The sequence below is a fragment of the Aplysia californica genome, unplaced genomic scaffold, assembly GCF_000002075.1.
Source record: "Aplysia californica isolate F4 #8 unplaced genomic scaffold, AplCal3.0 scaffold00295, whole genome shotgun sequence".
Classification (NCBI taxonomy): domain Eukaryota; kingdom Metazoa; phylum Mollusca; class Gastropoda; order Aplysiida; family Aplysiidae; genus Aplysia; species Aplysia californica.
The window spans coordinates 120762-121469 of NW_004797565.1; positions in this window are offsets into that span (position 1 = coordinate 120762).

Here is a 708-nt window from a genome sequence, read left to right on the forward strand (position 1 = left end):
ATTGGGGGGTGAAGGCGAGGGGAAGTGAGATGCGCGAAGAAGACTTTTGATTACAATGACATTACCTTAAAGAGGCCTATTTTTTACAATCCAAAAGAGAAATGAGGATAACAAAAAATAAATAAATAAAATAACAACCAAATAACCCCCCAAGCCCACCCCCCTCAAAAAATAAAAAGAATAGCGAAAATATAAAATGAAATAAAAGACGGAAAGAACGAAAGCAAGAAGGGGGAGGGGCGGGAATAAAAAGGAAATCCAGAAAGAAAAGCTCCGACTTATTACCTCACCAGCCAATGAAATCAGTCAGACAAAACAGTCATACAAAGACTTAACAAACCCAGTAACACTTCTTTCCTCCTCTATTTTCTTTTTCTCCCCCCCCCTTAAGCTCCAGCTCTCTCAGATGAGACCTGGTGGTCGCCAGTAACGCCTCCCTCTTCTTCTCTCTTTTCTTTTTCCCCCCCCCCCCCCTCTCTACTCTCTCTTTCTCTCTAAGGAGTTGCCGCGATGAACAATAATCATCGACGAACTAGATTCCCCCGCCTGTCCCCGTGAACGAGCGAGTCAGATTTTAATTCGCTGAACAGAGAAGTCGATGGGTAAAATGAGTGAAATCGCTTCGCCTCAGCCATAGCCCTATCGATCCCCTTGTGACGAGGAGGCAGAGGTAATTTTCCCCTCCAACTACCGCCCGCCACACCACTG